The 19671-nt window shown below is 30.7% G+C and overlaps 1 pseudogene; it reads right to left on the bottom strand.

The window, feature by feature from the left end:
- Window positions 1-6178: 6178 nt before the first annotated feature.
- On the bottom strand, window positions 6179-6934 carry LOC126845424 (uncharacterized; annotated as a pseudogene).
- Window positions 6935-19671: the final 12737 nt, after the last annotated feature.

The raw sequence follows: 19671 nt of genomic DNA, 5'->3' as shown, positions 1-19671 counted from the left end.
GTATTTTCTTGTGACAATCCCTATTGAGAGGGTAGGGAGAGGAGTGTCATCGTTATTAAATTTATCGCACAGTAGTCTATACATTACTATTTTAAACATAAAAATAAATTTATTTTTATAAAGGAAAAAATGAACGATTTCTGTAGTCTGTCTATATATCAATTACACAGCGGACTATAAAAACATGGATAATATGTATATATATTATCCATGTATAAAAATATTTTAAAAAAGAGAAGAACGAAATGTTTTATTTTTTTTTTCATCATGTTAAGATTTGGGGGCATTGACTTTCGAAGCCAGGTTAAACAACTTAAAATTATAGCACTCTACATTTTTTTTAGCAATATTCGAGTTACTTTCAAATTTTTAGTACAGTGAAATACACAAATTAATAAATCATAAAAAAATAATTAATTACTTAACTTATTACTTTTTCATACCTGTCATATTTAATTCGGCGGCAATCTCTTGCCATGCCTTCTCAGTGTCATCTTTTCTAGAGTAGTCAGGAAGTTTATAATTATAAACTTCCTGGTGCTTCTCCACCTCTTTAACAAATTTTATATTTAACTCTTGGTCATTCATATTAAAAATTTTTTTAAAAAATGACCAAAAACAACAAAAAACCAAAAAAAAAAACCTACTAAGTTCACTGCAACTGTGCCGCAACGCAACTGCGACCGCGGAAAACGGTCGCATTGAAACCGATTTGAAACCGATTGCAAACTACTCCCTTTCCAATCGCCTCGTGTGCGGATCCCTACAGCTTTTCGCTGCCAAGGTCACAAAACCGTTGCGCGCTCAACTCATTTGCAACCTTAGTCGCAAAACAGTCGCGCCGTGTGCGCTGGGCCTAAACCAATTCCATCAATACATTGTCGAATGTTGTGGTATTCAATTTGCAGTAAATTTTTTTTTTTTAATATTTAAGAGGCTTCAACATCTGAGGTTATTAGCCATTGTGTACATGTTTTGTGTAAGTTACATTAATAATTAAATATCAAAGGTTACAATATTTTTTAAATAAGAATAATGAAATACAAAAGTGTTGATTAGATATTGTTTACAATGTTAATTTTTGTAAGGAAATTTAAAATTTTTATGGTGTTGTCTTCATGGAGAGCTTCTTCTAAGTTGTTGGGTATTGATAAAGTACTTTGGATGTTTTGTAGGTCTGGGCAGTCTAGGATGATGTGTTGGATGGTTAGGTCTTCTTGGCATTTATTACATATGGGTGGTGGATCTTTGCTGATTAAGAAAGTATGTGTCAAAGAGGAATGTCCGATTCTCACTCAGGTTAGAGTGACTTCTTGTCGTCTGTTTAAATTGTGAAGATAATGCCACTTTTTAGTGCATCTTTTGATTTTTTTAATTTGTTGGAAGGCGGAACGGAATCCCAGTAACTTGGCCATGTCATATTTATTTTATTCCTAATAGATTTATTTATGTCTTTAGCAAGTATGTCAGTGATTGTTGGATGCAGTATGGTTTTAGTCGCTATGTCTGCTGACTTATCGGCCATCTCGTTGCCGGAAATTCCAATATGAGATGGTACCCACATAAATTCAATTTTTTTTTTTGTAGAATATAGTTCTGTTTGTATATTCTGGGTTATTTCGTTTGTCGAGAAGGGGTTTTGGAGTGCTTGGAGAGCGCTAAATGAGTCGCTTACTATTAAAATATTATTATTTGAACTGGTCAGATTAGTAGATCTGATTGCTTCTAATATGGCGTAGTTTTCTGCAGTGAAAATACTGCTCTCCGGAGGAAGTTTGTGAAGGATTTTAGTTTCGTCTCTAATGATCGCAAAGCCAATTCCATATTGAGATTTAGATGCGTCGGTATAAATTTGTAAAAAAATTGAGTATTTATTTTGGATGATTTCTTTGAAGTGGCAAATGATAATTGTGGGATCCACAAAGCTCTTATCCTGTCCAAATTAGATTATAGATCACCCTTATTCTCTTCAGCAACCAAATGTCACCTAATAAAGCTCGAAACTATCCACAACTCAGGGATGCGTCTGGCAATAGGAGCATTTCGATCCAGCCCCATCGACAGCATATCCAATATAGCAGGAATACCCTCTCTAGCACTGAGATGGGCAGAGCAGAATCTCATACTAGCAGCCAGAATCTATAGATCTCCACAAGGAATCTCCTCATCTCCAAAAAGTTTATTTAATAATGTTCAAGATAAATTAGACCTAGACCAGATCATACCATCAACTATCAGTCTTCAGCCACCTTGGTCAATCTCTACAGACATCACCTCGAACTCCATCAACTCCCTAAAAAAGATACAAATCCTATAATATATAAAAACTACTTCAATGAAATCATAGCCAAAGAGGAACCACACACATAGATATACACTGACGCATCTATAACAGATCAAAGAGTTGGAGCTGCAATAATATGTGGAGCCACCGAAATTCAACTCAAACTATCAGATAAATGTTCAATCTACACAGCCGAAGCCTTAGCCATACTAGAAGCAATCAAATATTTCACATAATCTGTCGATGACAAACGCTGTATTATACTAAGCGACTCACTCAGTGCAATAACAAGTCTTAAAAATACAACCAACCCTACCGATATAGCAAGAAATATCCAAAACTCCTGTCAAATTGCAAATCCCGGACATTGCAATATAGCAGGTAATGAAAAAGTCGACGAGGTTGCCAAACTTTCACACATGTCACATAAAGCTATCACCATATCAGGATTTTCCTACAGCGACGCAAAAAAGCATATAAAAAATCTCATTACAGAAAGGTGGCAACAATATTGGTCTAATCAAACAAACAAACTCGATGAAATAAAAAAATCAATACTCCCTTGGCCCCCTCCTCCCGACATCTCCAGAAGACAAGAAACAACTATAAACCGGCTAAGAATCGGCCATACCTCACTCACTCACCGACACCTAATGACAAGGGAGGATCCCCCCATTTGCACTACCTGCGGTGTACAACTTACAATCAAGCACATCTTCACAGCGTGCAGAAGTAACCAGCAAGATCGTATGGAAATCCTCGGTATCACCCACCTATATGAAATCTTAAGTCCGGAACCAACCGCAATCCAAAAACTATTTATCTTCCTAAAAAAATCTACTTTGTATAAAGAAATATAACTTGTATACTATATATAATTTTAAGTCTATATGTAACTGTGTAATAAGAATAATTTAAGTCACTGTTCGACCAATGGCCAGAGCTGCCGCGGTTTTTTTGTTAAATAAAAAAATAGATTTGCAGAAGGGTATTTCAGAGTTATTAAGGAATAATTTGAGGTTCTCTGTCGTGTGAACATGGAAACAAATACATTGACTTTTCCCTGGGGAAAATTTGAAACCAGTCTTGTTTGACCAATTTTGGAAAATATTGAGTGCTTGTTGTAGTATTTCAATCGTGGTTTTAATATTTTGTCCACTACAATAAATGTGGCAGTCGTCGGCAAAAAGTAGGTGTTTTGTAGGTTTTGGTATTTCTTTAAATATATTATTAATAGCTAGTAAAAACATTGTTACGCTGATCACTAAACCTTGGGGGAGGCCATTTTCGGTTAGGTAGGTGTTTGATAATTCATTGTGAGCTTTAACTTGTATTGTACGGTTTTTTAAAAAGTTATGGAGGAATATAAATATTTTACCATTTATGCCACATTCTTGAATGATTTTAAGGGCTCTGTTTCGCCATACCATATCGTATGCTTTTTCTAGGTCTAAGGCTATTAATATTAAATGTTGTTTCTGATTTTTTGCGTTACAAATTTCATTTTGTAAGGAAGAGAGTTGAATTATTTCTTCGAAATCCACATTGTTCATTTGTTAGTATATTTGATGTCTCCAAGTGCCAAACAAGCGCTTGTTTTTCAGTAAATTTATAGGTGTTTTATTTTAAGGTAAAATATATAAAATCATCAGTTTGCAATAATTTAGTTAATTTCTATGAATTCATCACTAACAATTTATTATTATTATTTTTTTTTTTTTAGTTACTGTGGCACACTATTGCAGATAACGGTTTTCCATTAAGTCAGTAAGAAGAATAAGATGGATTCACAAGTTCAAATCAAATAATAGACAACTATATATATTTAGTTATTCAGCTAAAAATGTAATTCAATAAAATAATTTAAAAGTACTTTATCATTTTAAAAGTGACATAAAGTTTTTAAACTCTAAGTATTTAAACACCCATATACTTAATATATCTATCTATAATTATTATACATTATTTATTAATTATTAATGATGAATTCTTTATTTAATATTAATTTAATCTAAAATGCTGCTGAGAATTTTAATATTTCTAAAATATGTTATTGTCTGAATCCAAATCTTGAAATTATTTTCATGATGGCTTAGTTTTGGCATTAGCTATTACAGAATTTATTGACCACTTTCTAGTGGTTTACGATTAAGTTTTTATAAGTAATAAAGTAAATAAAATTATAAAACACAAAATAGAAGAAAAAAATGTTAACTATTGGATAAGTGTAAAAAAGTAAATTGTAAATTGTAAATTATAAAGATGTTGTTTGACATCTAATGTACCTATCATAAACCAGTTCGAACAAATGCTAAAATAGTTTCTGTACATATTAAGTTTAGTTTTTGTTTATTTCTGTATATATTCTATACATATTATCTATTAACTGTATGTAATACAATATTATACTAAAAAAACAAAAAATTGAATGTTATTTATTAAAGTTTTTTTAAAAATATTTTCACTAACAGAATTAATAATTTGACTAGTTAAGACACCAATACAAGTAACACTTATTAATACCAAGACGCTAAATATTTAAAGTAAAAACCAAGACGCTAAATAACCATAATAATTGAAAAATTAGAATAATGAACTTTTTGATTAGTTTTCAAGTAGTCGTATTTTTATAATAATTTGTTCTGTGTTGATATTAATCTACGCTAGTAACGAATCGTTTTGGTAGAACCACGGTATATACTCTATATAAGACCATGATTAGACCACGGTAACCTATGGTTGAAATTTAAAAAAAAAACTATTTACTAGGGCTCATAATATTGTTTGTTCATACATAACAGCAGCTAATGCCTAATATTCAATACGTACAGGTCACCGCACCGCTAGGAAAACTACAGAAAAAACAGATAAGAAGACATTACCCATATAATATTATTATAGATTTATTATTAGTTCGTTTTCATTGTGACCGACGACCGTCAACTATTAACTTTAATCTACAACCGTATCGTTAATCAATCTTATTTTGTGAAACGTGAAATCCGGCGATAAACGGTTTTTTTTCTTTAGTTGTAAAACTTATAAAAGCATCTCATATAAGCTAATATTATAATATTGTATTACTAAGCTATAATTTTAAAAGTACTTGTCTGATTAGCTAGTTTTTACGCCTAAAATTAAATTTTAAAAAAATAAACAGGACCATCAAAAAAAAATTGGGGGTTACCATTTAAAAATCTAAAGTTGATATGGTTTTAACGCATAAGGGATGGTGTTAAAATTTTGAAAAATACATTAAATTTGTCCCTAATATCTATAATAGTACAAAAAAAAATAATTAAAAGAGTCTAATATCTTCTAAGATATTGAGTGGTCCATAATTAACCAATCACCCGGTATTCTTTAAGGATTAACTCACACAATTTTTTTATTTAAATTTTAGCCCAAAGTTTGTTTTAAAGGATACTGGAAATTTGGTACTTCTCCATATTATGATTGTTAGTAGTTTTACAATAATCCGTGAGGTTAGGTTTGTGCTGGATATTCTTGATATAATACCAATATCCACCACATTTTAGAAAACACCCTTGGAAAATACCTAGAAAATAAACAACTTTAATAATAGTGAGGGTGTTGTCAAAAATAACATAAATTGTAAATTTGTACGACTACCTTTAAAAACAGCAAAAGTGTAGAGTATAGTTATCTCAGTGGTCCCCATTTTAACTCAGTATCTACGAGGGCTTGAGAATTTTGAAAAGCGAGCTACAAGTTTAATAAACACGTGTTTGTGTTTTACTCTGGAATTCCAATTACCATCTGTAGTTTAAAAGCTAGGAACTTCGAATTTTCAATATTTATACCGTGAAGAGTCATGCTTAATAAATTCCTATATCTAAGCTTGGCGGATATAGGAAACATTATAGGTAAACATTATATGAGTTTTGGATCTTTTATATCGTTTGTTTGCAGCCTTTTCCCGTATTGTGGATTAATAATTTCTGGGAGTAAACACTCTTTGTAGAACCTTATAATTAATAAATACAAAACTTAGTCATAATTTTATTGTTTATATTTTTTTTTATAACTTACCATTCTAATTGAGTCCTACCCATTCAGCATTTGCTGAAAATGGACATTTCACTTCCACGACATAATCATTTTCTACTAATCTGTCTAAAAATGAAAATTCCAATTAATAAGTACTAACCTGCTATAATGTCCAATTAAAATTAATAAAATATGATATATTGTTACCTGGAGAGGCTGCTAAAAAGGGTAAATGTTCATCAACAAGGAGACCACATGGATTAACAACTAACTTTAATTTTTGTTGTAAAATTAAAATTGCTTTTGTCTCCATTGCGTTGCCGTATTCTGTCGCTGCCGAAGAAAACGTCCGGTAAAGAAGATCATATACTATCGATTTACACGATGTAGTCGATCTTCTTTTGGAAACACGCCCAAAATTGGAAGCTGTCAAACGATTTCGTCTTTTAGTGTGCCAAATTTGTGTATTTGCTTGGTCCCTGGTATTTGTTTCTAAGGATAAGCGTTCGAATTCATTTAACCTAAGAGACTCTATAAAATCCTTTTTTTTTTATCTATTTCATCTAAAGATACGTAATCATCAGGTAACGGTTCCGCCATTCCTTAATGTTCATCTGGACCTTGATGCGATGTCTTCATTCTTTTTTTGTTGGGAAAAAGAAGTGTGATGCTTGGTGATATAATTATCAAAAAGTATCGAGTTGTTCAAGTTGAAACCAATTCAGGAAGATGGATTTGTAAATAATTTAAGACTTTTTAAAATTATAAGTTTAAATTTATTGTACATTAAAATATGAGTAGACAAACTGCTACATAGATGTATTTTGCTTGAGTGTAATAATTCGTCTGGAATAGCCTTAGATCCTACTCCTATTTATATGGTTATGCTAATCTGTGTAATGTGTTGTTGTGTTGACTTGATGGGCGGACGCTACAGCGGACGCACATCGTATGATTATTTTAATTGGTATTATTTTGGCAATATAATATTATAAAATGGCAATAACATGTTTTTCCCAAATAGCTTATCTGAGCGGAACGGACTCTAAGTAGTTTGATATATATATATTTGCAATATAATTTAATCACTACGCCAGATAATCATGCAGGTGCGCTCTGTAATGACCATTAGTCATCTTTCGTAAAAGTATGCCAATGCATGACTCAGAGTGCTATTATAATATGAGTAATATTATGCTTAGTGGAGTTGTGTGTTCCGTGTAAATGGTGTGTAGTGGTTAACTGAAGGTTAGGTTCATAACACCTCCCCCCAAAAAACGATAGTTAGGCTTTCAAAGACTAACTTCGAACTAGACCAGAGAATTTTACAAATATTGCTAAAAATTTGAAAAAATACATGTTAGTTAATCATTACATAGATAGCAAAAATAATTAAAAATTTCATAAATAAACAATGATATGTGAATACAAAGAATGACAAATATGTAACAGTCATCTAATTTTACAATTGTAACAATATATAGTAAATTGAATAATAAAGTTCATTAATATTTTTGTGCAATTATTACATAACGTAATTGTGCTTACAATAAAATATGGTTATTTAGTATAACAAAAGAATACATAACAAATAAAAAACATAGTTATAATATGACAATTTAAAATCATGACATAATTCATATTTTTTTGAAACATTGTAAGACATTTAAATGTACATAATATAATGTTTGTAAGTTACATATTGCAAAAGATAATTAAAGTTATACAAAAAAAAATAATTAATTAATACGTGTTAGTATAAGTGTTGTAAATAAACAATAGGTATATATATTAAAGTTAGTTTGATATAGATATATTGAGTTTGATAACTAATAAGTATTAATATTCATATAAACCGAATACTCTTATAGGGTATTTTGGATAATACAATAAATGGACAGGTATATCTGTATTCATAGCTAATACAACTAAACTCATACATTCATCTTTTGTGTTAATACACCCTGCTAATTGTCGGGTGGCTAACCTCAAGCTTATTTCTATTTCACTTAATTCCTCTGTGCTAAATAGTTCACTACCTGTTTGATGTAACATTTCATTAGCATCTTCTACTTACATTGATAAAGTTTTGTAAGTTTTAGTAATGTTATTTCTTAAGTTATATTTATGAGTAGCAGCTGATATATAGTTATCCTGATGGGTTAACTGTATAAAATTATTAAAATAAATATCATCTCTTTTCGTGACATCAGGTGATGTAGGAAAAGAAGGTCTATTGCAAATTCCTGACATTATGAAATCCTCAACTTTCATTACGAATTCTTCAGTGTAATACATTGATTTGAGTTATCTAAATATTATTGATTAATTAAGAAGTTAGTATAATACAGTTTTTAATAATAAATATGAATTAGTGCGTACATATAGTGCAAAAAATATGATAATTAAAAGTAAAAATTTACCTAATTCTAGTTAATAAAATAAGTTAATCTAGTATGTAAAATAAAAATTTTTTGTTTTTTTATTATATCTTATAATTTTTAGCTTCGATGCAAAGCGAGAATCTGGAATTTTTTACTCTGATGTGTGTTTTTTTTTTATCTGTATACACTGTAACTTTTTTAATACTGGACCAATTCCTTCGAGTAGCAACTCTATAAATCGCAAATTTCATCTAGTTGGTACATTGGGGGGGGGGGGGGTAAAAGTTGAAAAAGTTTAATTCTTCACAGACGAAAGTTGAAAAAACAAAAAAAAAACCGTACGAGTTTTTAAGTTAGAACTTTTACTGGCTATAATTTCGAGAAAAAGAGTCGGATCGAGTTGAAATGTATAAGAAATAATTATTTGGTATGCCCGCACACGTCAGTTGTGTCAAACTTAAACTATACCCATTTCCCACCCCCCTAGGGGGGGTAAATTTTTTTTGGTTTTTCGGGGTTTTTAGCGGTAATTTTGAAACTTTTGGGTTGAAAATTTGCCAGTAGTTGGAACTCATATGTACCCATAACATATTAAACGGGGAAAAAATTCGGCACTACAGTTTTTTTTTAATTGCCGGGAAACTGTGTTTTCGCAGATTTCGTATATTTTAACAAAAACACCTAAAATCTTTAAAAAAAATTGATCAAATCATTAAAACAATTTTATTTATATCTATGCAGAATGATACTATTAGGTTTTGTGCTCAAGTACCACTTTTGACTTAAAGTTTACACAAATTCAATTTTTTTTTTTTAAACTAAAAACCCGGTGTACCAGATGTGAGAAACGAACAGACACTAAAATTTATCAGTTGGTAACGTCTATCCGTGTTAGATTAGTTTAGGACCCAATGATCGGTATCATAATATTGTGTTTATTACATGATATCTCAGGCGACTAAATCGTGTAACTGAATATAGTAGAAACTCGATTTATTGGGAAAAAAACCTATCCGTGTACTTATTAAGACACTTAATGATTCTGATACGACAAAACCACTGTCGTTATCTCGTTATTTTATAGCCTGCGTTATATAACCTTACCGAAGTGTAACTATGAGTATATAATGTCCAACTACCTGCAAATAATGAAGAGGACTGTTGTTTTTTGGATTCAGATTAAGTGTTGGTTTTTATGCAGTATACCGCCTCAAAATGTTTTTTTTATTACACAATTTTTTTAAAGGAAAACTAACGTTTTGTATATTGTTATACTGTTATTCATTTAAAGAGATTCACGCTTAATTGTTTAAATTGTCTAATATTAGATAATCTGCTTCGTGCTAATTTTATTTTTTTAGTTTATCAACTTGTAGCTCTAATTTTGTAATAAATATTTCATTATTTTATTACTATGTACTATTACTATTAAGATAAATTTTAATAATAATTAAGTCATAAATGATAATACTTTATTTTATGACTAGATCAAATCTCGTGAACATTTAACATCATGATACTGCTCCTATGCTATTATTAAAAAAACACAATTTTTAAAATCTCCATAAAAGGTTATTGTTAAATAACAGGCAACAGCCGACTGCTAGTGGCTATACACGTTAGTAATATTTAACTAATAAGTAATAAATGTAGGTAAAATTTATTGTTTTCTCCATCACAGTACCAGTATACGATTTATTTTAATTTAAATGTAAGAAAATCGATTTTACTTTAGAAAATAACAAGAAATTATTATACAGGATGAGGCAGTAAAACGGCGATTTTCTAATGTATTTAAATGGTAAAACCCGTTTCACTATCCCACCCTTTACATTTTAAGGATCTATGAAAAGGTTTTTTTAGTTGCATTTTATTTTGTACATTGTCGATCTAGTAAAATAGAAGTATAATATAGCTTTGAAATAATATAATCTGTGAAGTATAAATAGTTTGTGTGAGATTGCTTTAATGGAAGTATATAATACATAAATATTAATTTTATTGAGAATAAGCGATTATAATTTAAACTATGGAGTACAAACGATTGGAACATGAATCGTCGACCATTCCAACAAAATATAACAAGACATTGTATATGTGTTATTTGGTCCACTAAGTTTTTGCAAAAAAAAAAAAAACCAGTACAGTGGGGTCGGTGCATAGTGGGGACGGAACATAGTTGGGTCGAGGCATATTGGGGACGGGGAGGTCACAGGTTTACAGGAATTATTAAATCTGTAAGTGATAAAATCACTTTCGAAAAAACGCTTCGATGCAAATCGGTAGTTAGTATTTTCAAGCCAGTACAGTCCAAACCAAGCACAGTATAAACCAGCAAAGTTAGAAAGTTTTAAATGAAGGTTCTGTATTTACAAATGAGCATCAAAGCGTTTATTTGAAAGCGATTTTATTCAATTTTATCACTTTTATTTATAATAATTCTTGTAGACCTGTGACCTCTCCGTTTCCTCATTGCTTTGATTACATTATGCCAATACTCTACTGTACTAGTCCTCTCGGTTAAAATCACTTTTAAATAAACGCTTTGATGCTCATTTGTATACAGAACCTTCATTTAAGACTTTCTAACTTTGCTGGTTTATACTGTGCTTGGTTTGGACTGTACTGGCTTGAAAATACTAACTACCGATTTGCATCGAAGCGTTTTTTCGAAAGTGATTTTATCACTTTCAGATTTAAAAATTCCTGTAAACCTGTGCCCTCCCCGTCACCACTATGCCCCGTCCCAACTATGCTCCGTCCCCACTATGCCCCGACCCCACTGTACTGGTTTTTTTTTTTGTTTAGACTAAGTTATCTAAATATTATTATATTCTAGGTATTCTTTTTACTACGCCAATAGGCCTTGATGCTATTATATCTAGTTCTGTTAATATAGAAGGAGATCTTGGTGACACGCCTAGCGGCTGATATTTAATAGGCACCTGAGGGAAAAGCAACAACGCGTGTGGATTGCTTATCCCTGGTGCTAAAGACAATAGTGCTAAGGGTACTTTATTACGATCTTCGCAATTCAATAAAAACTGAGCCGCTGACACTAAATGATTTTCGAATTGTAATAAATCAGTTTTGTTAAACCAAGTGCTACCTATGTCATTTGCCTTACATAGGCACCATATTAAAGATTTATGACCTTCTTTGTTGGTTAATTCTATCACGATAAATCACCTGGCATAGATTGTAGAAAAGGTAACTTAATCTATATTCTGTAGGACTATGGACGATCTTCGCTGCCGAATCGACCTTATGGAATCGTGCAAAGAGTTGATATTCCATGGCGAACTGTTTAAATATTAAATTAAATGAATATTCAAAAAAAAATTATTAATCCCTTACTTTAAAATTTAAATAAATAAAAACTAACCCCAATACCAATATAAAAATTAATTATTATTAGTATTTAATATTAATTATTATTATTAAGCTCATTTAATATATCTCCCAAAAACATGCCCTGTACTATTAAGTTATCAATAGTTCTTGCAAATGCCTTACAAATTCTATTAATATCTCTAGTATCTATTATATCTTGAATAAAATCTAAAATTGGGACAATTGTTCTATTTAGCTCCTAAGATACTCCCCTAAAGTACGGTGCGATCTCTCAAGAGCACCCTGTGTTTGTGGACGGAACGAGCTGGAGTTTATCTTATTAATTTTTAATAATTTGCACATCTCTGTGAATGTTTTACTCATGAAATCCGTACCTTGATCTGTCAAGATGGTATCAGGAATTCCATGAATACAAACCAAATGTACCGTAAAAGCTTCTGCTACTGCCTGAGCTGTGTGATTAGGCAATGGAATTCCCAAAGAAAATTTCGAAAGATCACATTGTAGCGTTAAAACAAAACAATTTCCCGATAAACTTTTAGGTAGTGGTCCCACAATATCTAAAATTACTTTCTCAAATGGGCGTGAACTTGTAGAAGTTACTACCATTGGAGATCGACCGTGTTTATTGGAAATTTTATTCTTTTGACAAAGAGTACAAGTTTTTATAAAATTACGTACGTCTTGTTTTAAACCTATCCAAGAAAACTGTATTTTAAGTCGACGTGTCGTCCTAGAAACACCCTGGTAGCCCCCGATTAAAGAGTCATGAAATTGATTAATTAAAATTAATTTCTCATCATCCGAATATTCTGAGTCAGTACAGATTAATATTTCAATCTTTGTACCGCGAAATATAAATCTAATCATTGACCTTATATGATCCCATTCTAGGTTATCATGTTGACCTAATTTATTCATTACTAGTTTAGTTAAATTATTTTCTTCACAAAATTGTTTTAAATTAGTTAATGCAATATAAATATTCTCGAAAGTTGATAATTGTCTATCTCTGTTTTTTGTAACTATGAACAAAATAAATCTATTATCGAGTTTAAAGTAATTGATATCACCAATAATCTTACTAGGTGGTAATATTTGATTTTGTGCGAATTTTTGCTTTAACTCATAGTTTAAACCAGTTTTAAAATTATATTGTTTTGCAATTTCTGATACCATATGATAATCAATAGGTGAATCTATTAGAGTCCCTACTGTTTCTTTTACATTGTTATTAGTTATTATAACCGTTTTCATTTTTTCAAGAAAAGTATCATAATTTTTTCCCTTACTATTGTATACATTCTGCTTAAAGCATTTACGTTCGAATTTTGGACACCTGGCTTATAACGAATTTCATATGAATATTCTTCAAGTTGTATACGCCAGCGAGCAAGTTTTGATAATGGATTCTTTAGATTAAATAACCAAACAAGCGGGCGATGGTCAGAATAAATAATAAACTTCCTACCGTATAGATAAGGTCTAAATTGTGTTACACCATAAACAATGGCGAGACATTCGAGTTCTGTTGTACTATAATTATTTTCGCTTTGTTTAAAGTTCGACTTGCATAAGCAATTGGTAAGTCTTTTCCTACTTCACCTTGTGAAAGAATAGCTGCTAGAGCTTTCTGCGAAGCATCGCTTGTTAATATGAAAGGTTTAGTGAAATCTAGAAATTGTAGAATCGGTTCTTTACAAAGAATAGATTTTAGCTTATCAAATGAGTTTTGACACTCATCACTCCAATTAAATTTTACATCTTTTTTAACAAATTTGTCAAAGGTTTTGCAATCCCGCTATACCCGTTAATAAATTTTATATAGTACCCCGTTAAGCCTAGATATGACTTAATGTGCTTTACTGTCTTAGGGGTTGGAAAATTTAAGACTGATTGTATTTTATTGTCACACGATCTTATGCCGTCTTTTGATATGACATGACCCAGATAATTACATTCCCTCTTTAAAAATTCACATTTGTCTGGTTGTATTTTAAGATTATTGTCTTGTAACCGTTGAAAAACTTCTATTAACTTATTGTTATGTTGACTTAGAGATTTCGCAAAAATTATTATGTCATCAAGGTATACTAAACACTTTAAACCTATCAAACCACTTAAAACTGTATTCATTAGCCTTTGACATGTAGCAGGGGATGTTTTTAAACCCATAACTAATCGTTTGAAATGCCAATGACCCTGTAAGGTTGAGAATGCCAATGACCCTGTAAGGTTGAGAAAGCTGTAAGCTCCCTAGATGCTTTTGCTAAAATGTATGTATTTGATAAAACTCAGAGGCTAAATCTAAAACAGTGAACAGCTGACATTCTCCTAATTGGTCTAAGATTTCAGTTATATTAGGTAAAGGGTGGAATTCATCCATGGTTGCTTCATTTAATTTACGAAAATCTACTACAATTCTAAACTTAGGTATATTGCTAGTATCTAATTTCTTTTTAACTAAAAGTAACGGTGCGTTCCAAGGTGACTTTGATGGTTCAATTATGTCATCTTGTTCCATTTGTTTAATTTGAGAATCTATTTCAGCTTGTTGAGCTTAAACAAGGCGGTATGGCCTGCAGTAAATCGAATTTTGATTCGGTTTTAAGTTAATTTCGTGTTCTGATGCGTCAGTAAAAGTTAATTTATCTCCTTTTAAATGAAATACTCCCGAAAATTGTTTACAAATGGCTAATATTGATTCTCGTTCCTCATTATTCATATGTTCTGTTCTAATGAGCTGATTAATTTTTTCTAATCTATTATCATTATCGTTTATTACATTTATTTTATGAGTAATAAATTCATTTTCGGTGTTATATAATATTGTGCCAATATCAGAGTTGTTTATCTCCTTTTGACCTCTGATATATTTGACATGCTAACTAAAACCTTACCGTTTCGTACAGTGCCAATTACGTTACCGCAATACACATCTTGTGTGACCTCCTGTTTATTTATAATAATAGTTTTATTTTCTACGTTTGAATCTGCAATCGGTAAACAAATTATTGTTTCCAACCTTGGTTCTAATACAATACATTTATTACCTACAACGCTATTTTCTGGACTAATTATTATTTTGTTGTTAGAGAAATCTATAATCGCTTTATTTTGTAACAAAAATGATTGACCTAATATTCCATCTTGTGGAACAGGAAACTGCTTATCTACTACATGAAAATCAGTATCAATTTTATTATTATTTATCATTATTGGAATATTTATTAGACCACTTGTTTTAGTAACTTGTTCATTAATTCCCTTTAAATTAATTCTAATATTTTCATCTACTAATATTTCACCAGATAAAGAAGTTATTTTTACAATATTAACTTCACTACCTGTGTTAACAAGTAATTCAAAATTATTTGTTTTACTAGCAGACGACGCGCAATTTATGTGGGTTTTATTTATTGCTGATGAGACGACTGTAAAACATCGTCGTTCTCCGCGGAAATTTGGTTTATTGAACGCACCCCGCGAGTCGCGTTCGTTTGCCCGTTTCCCGAAGAATTACCATTAATACGTTGATTATTATTTTGACCATTTCTATTATCTAAATTACGTTTTTTATAACAATCAGAAATAGAATGACCAATTTTATGACAAAAATCGCAGGTTAAGTTACTTGAATTATTTGAGTTTGGTTTAGAAAAATTACTTAGGTTAGGTGGTCTTGAATTTTGATTAAAAGACTGTCTTTTGTTAAAATTATTGCTATTAGAATTATGACTGTTTCTACATTGATTAGCGTAATGATTTCCTTGACAGATATAACAAGTTATTTTTTTACTTTTATTAGCCGAATTAGTATTGTAGCCATAATTATTTTTATTATTATTGTTTCCCGAAAAATTATTATTTCGATAATTACTGTTGAAATTTCTATTTTGACCATTGGTAAAATTTGACCTATTTTTATTAAAATTATTGTTAAACCGTTATTAGAATTGTTATTAGTATGTCTAATATCTTTTTCTGATCTAAAATCGACTTCTTCGTTATGAGCGATTTCTTTAGCTTGTTCGAGATTTTTCGGATTTCTAGCTTTAACTAAATTTCTAATAGGTTTAATTAATCCTTTAATATAAGTATCTAACGTCTGCCTAACTGTGTTTGCTACTACGCCTTTTATTTCTTCTTGTGAACATTCTCGCGTATATATATCTAATAATTTATAATGTAAAGTTTCAACCCGGGCCGTATAAGAGATTACGCTTTCGGTTAAAACCTTGTTGGATCGCGTATAACTCGGTTTGTAACGCTGCCGCGGACTTTTCTGACTGAAAAACTTCGCGCAAATAAGTTTTTATGTCACTCCATTTTACAATTTCCCTAAATTTTATAACTTCTAATGCTTTACCGCTAAGTTTTGTTATAATATATTTAACTAATATAGGTACGCATTTTTTTCTACCGAATAAACTGCTAAGTCACATGCACTTATAAAAGAATAAACGTCATCTGCGTTTGAACATCTAGGTATTAATTTAACTGCTTCATCAAATTTTAAAATTACGCCTGTATTCATATTACTTGTATTATTTAAGTTAATAGCGGCTTCATTGGCTACACTATCGTCATTAAAAGTTGCCATATTAGATAATTTTTTTGTTCTAATTTTTCGTTCAAAATTTAAATCATAAAAGACTACTTCTTTCTTACTCCTAGTACTTCTAGAGGGTATTAATTCCTTTAATATATTTAATTTTTCAAAAGTTTGCACAACTATATCTTTAGTTTTATTAACAGACTCGTTTAATGATTTATCAATGTCTAATGTTTTATCTAAAATATTTTCTTCAATATTAATATTTCTACACTTTTACCAGTGCTATCACTATCATCAGGGTTTGAATCTTTACTATGGGGAGACGAACTACGACTATTAATACTCATAAGCTTTAAAAATACTCAATAATTACCCATAAAAAGTACCCAAAAAAAATTTACTCAATAACAGAGTTATTCAACAATAAAAATTCCCAAAATATACTTCAATATATATAACTCATTAAAAATATAGTGTAAGGTTTACTAAAATATTTTTTCCCAATATTAATTCTCAATAATAATTTAATTAACTTTTTATAATTCCATAAAATAAAATGTAAAATTTACTCAAATATAATTCTCTTTTTTTTTTTTATATACCCATAAAACTTCTAACGTTTTCAAAAAATAAAGTGTTCGGTCACTTAAAATATAATACTTTTAAATACTCAATAATAACTCAATAAAACTTCTATAGTTTTCAAAAATAAAGTGTAAAATTCACTTAAATATAACCTTTTCTTAAATAGTTACTCAATACTATTAAACGGGCCGGGGGCGGACAATAATAGGCCACTTACCCGGTTACCAAATGCTTTACACTTACCGATCAGTGCTGTGTGGGTAGTGGGGTAAATAGTCTCACTGGAAGTTTGAGGGATCGCCTACGCAAGACCAGTGAGCTATGTGGTGCAAAAGTGTGTTTAGTGTGTATAGTGTGGATGTGTAGGAAACTTAAAACTATAACTAAAAACTAAATAAATAAAAACTCAAACTCGATGATAATAATAATAATAATATTTCAATAAAATGCTATAATAAATGGTAATAAATAAATAATTAGCCCTTTTGGCTCAAGATACAATTGTGAATAAAATTTACAAACATAATAAATAATTAGCCCTTTTGGCTCAACTTTTGTGCTCAAAATATGAATAAATTAAAAAACACAAATAATAAAATTAGATAAAAATAAACTAAAAGGAATTAATTGCCCTTTTGGCACAATCTAAATTATTTGGTCTGTGAATAATAATTCACAAACACAAATAAATAATTAATATAGTAATGACTAGATTAAAAGGTAAAGTTAAGTGAGTGCTTAAAGCTTATGACGTTAGAAGTATTTTGATAACTAAGGTGGTTATTAGAACAACAAAAATTATTCACAAATACAAATATTGATTATTGACTAGATTGAACCCTTATGGCTAACTAGCAATATAGATGGTACGATTAACCTTATGTCTATCGCCCTAACTCGTATTTAGTAAATGAGATCAAAATATGTTCTAATAATTCACAGTAGTTAACTAAAATACAAATAAAACAAACTCAATAAAATATGGTATAAATAAAAAGTACTCACAAACCGAAGAACTGCAAACCGCTGGCCAGGGCTGCTACCTAAACCTAAATAATACTAGACACAAAGTAAAGTGAACAACAAAACAAAAATATTAAAATAGTTTTTTGTCCTTATGACAACTCAATAATGCCCTTATGGCTTAAAAATACAATAATAAACAATTTTTTGTCCTTATGACAACTCAATAATGCCCTTATGGCTTAAAAATACAATAATAAACAATCTTTTGTCCTTAAGACAATAATAATAAAAAATCACAGTGCCCTTATGGCTTAAAAATACTATAATAACACTTAAAACTAAAAAACACTGAAGAAAAACACACAAAAAGTCTAGATTAATTATATACTTTAAAATCACAAGAATGCAACAAGTGCACTACTAACACTGATAATACGGGCGTGGCACATTTGTTTACATAGTATAACCCGGTGCGTATATGTGTGTGTGTGTGTGTGTGTGAACAGCTGACCGGTAGTATTGCCAGTATAGATCGTGCGGAGTAGGGCGGAGTGGTGTGGACGGCCGCGACAACCAAGATAAGAGGGCATCTGTATCATTGGCGATAACCGGCATAGAATTGCGCTCCATTACCTGTTATAGCCTCAACAACTATCATAAACCAAAAAAACTTTTACAATAAAAAAAATGTGTGTACTCACAGAAACGCCAAACTGCGTGAAACGGCCTTTTATGATTGATTCCAAATGAACGGGGATGGTCCTTGTGTGGAGTCACGAAGTTGGGTCTGCAGGTCCCTTCTTCGAAATGTGCCTTGGTGTCCGTGTACCTCCAAACGGATCCGGAATACCGACTGCGCCGCTGTGATGCTTGGTGATATAAATATCAAAAAGTATCGAGTTGTTCAAGTTGAAACCAATTCAGGAAGATGGATTTGTAAATAATTTAAGACTTTTTAAAATTATAAGTTTAAATTTATTGTACATTAAAATATGAGTAGACAAACTGCTACATAGATGTATTTAACTTGAGTGTAATAATTCGTCTGGAATAGCCTTAGATCCTACTCCTATTTATATGGTTATGCTAATCTGTGTAATGTGTTGTTGTGTTGACTTGATGGGCGGACGCTACAGCGGACGCACATCGTATGATTATTTTAATTGGTATTATTTTGGCAATAACATGTTTTTCCCAAATAGCTTATCAGAGCGGAACGGACTCTAAGTAGTTTTGATATATATATATTTGCAATATAATTTAATCACTACGCCAGATAATCATGCAGGTGCGCTCTGTAATGACCATTAGTCATCTTTCGTATAAGTATGCCAATGCATGACTCAGAGTGCTATTATAATATGAGTAATATTATGCTTAGTGGAGTTGTGTGTTCCGTGTAAATGGTGTGTAGTGGTTAACTGAAGGTTAGGTTCATAACAGAAGCTTCCTAGATTTTGATAACAAAGACTTCTTTTTCTTATTTTTAAGAAATTTTTTTCCAACTTCTCCTATTGTGTAGTATAATG

The sequence above is a fragment of the Adelges cooleyi genome, unplaced genomic scaffold (assembly GCF_023614345.1).
Source record: "Adelges cooleyi isolate 19-005CV unplaced genomic scaffold, UGA_ACOO_1.1 ACOO_flye_CR_arks_rails_tigmint_CR_PRNA_784, whole genome shotgun sequence".
Taxonomy (NCBI): Eukaryota; Metazoa; Arthropoda; class Insecta; order Hemiptera; family Adelgidae; genus Adelges; species Adelges cooleyi.
The sequence above is the reverse complement of the archived record's forward strand: the minus strand, read 5'-3'. Positions and strand labels throughout refer to the sequence as shown.